This window comes from Physeter macrocephalus, chromosome 4 (genome assembly GCF_002837175.3).
Source record: "Physeter macrocephalus isolate SW-GA chromosome 4, ASM283717v5, whole genome shotgun sequence".
Taxonomy (NCBI): domain Eukaryota; kingdom Metazoa; phylum Chordata; class Mammalia; order Artiodactyla; family Physeteridae; genus Physeter; species Physeter macrocephalus.
The window spans coordinates 95,460,841-95,462,150 of record NC_041217.1 but is presented as its reverse complement, the minus strand read 5'-3'; positions in this window follow the sequence as shown (position 1 = coordinate 95,462,150).

Here is a 1,310-nt window from a genome sequence, read left to right as displayed (position 1 = left end):
GAAGTGTGTTTTTATTTTTGATATAGTATATTAAGTTATGGATGTAGATTTGATCTGTAATTTGTGTATAATTCTAATCACTACTAGAATCTCATGTAAAATTTAATGAGACAACTTTGTACACATGTACTTGCTGTGTCAACAATAACATTTAATAAGCATTGTCTCATTATATGTATCTTCTTTCTAGTGGATATTTGGTAGATATTGATTTTGAATCTGTTGAGTATGTTGTGAAAGCTAAACAATGGGAATTGCAAAATTTCAACCCTAGTAAATTTGGCCAAATCAGCCCCAGGTATGTTTTTGTTTGGCTTATAGTATTAAAAAAAAATTGCCTTTAGAACAGAATGCTTTTCATTACTCTCTATTGTCTTACACCTAGCCTGTTCCACATTTAGATTACTTCCTGGTCCCTGTAGGCAATTGAGGTTGTGACTCAAATGAAACTAGTTTTATGTAACAGCTAAATATGCCTTATTGTAATATAGTGAGGCATTCATTCAGACTTAGTTCTGTCTTGGACTTAATCTGGTAATGATTAAAACGTAGTACAAGATTGGGATTGACATATATATACTAATATGTATAAAATAGTTAACTAATGAGAACCTGATATATAAAAAAATAAATAAAATAAAATTCAAAAAAACAAACAAAAAAAACATAGTACAAGATACAGATCCAGAGGATGATATTATAAAACATTCAGAAAGTGCAGAATTAGTCTGTATAAAAAGGTGTAATGAAAAAAACTACTCCACGTACATAATCGTAATTCTTTTCAGTGATTTCTGTGGCCTTAGACAGTTGAGTTCAATTTGTTTTAAATATGATGATGATAGTATTGCTTGCTATTTGTATTTTCAGGGAGTAAATTTTATAATTGCTATAACACAAGGCATGAAATGTCTTTCTATTTTAGAGTCAAACTACACTTTTAGTATAGCTGTTGGAGGGGCTGTGATAAGTTTGGGGGTTTTAAGACTAGTGATGATATCTGCTGCTTCTGATGAGGTGTGTGGCAGTGTTAAGGAGCTTGGTTGGAATGCAGAGATTGGGAATTTTGGAGCAAGAGATTTAAGGTCAACAGTGTACATGATGGGTTTATGATTAATCTTGGCTTGGGTGTGTCACTACTGTTAGTCTCAGCTTCAGGTAAAATAAAGGTGGGACTACTGCAAAGAAATGTTTGTGAAGTTCTAGAAGAAGATGTTTATTTTCCTCAAACAAAATTGTACCTCTGTTCCTACTTCTATATCTGAAATTGTATTGATATTTCAGTATGTGTCTTCATTTTTTAATAACGA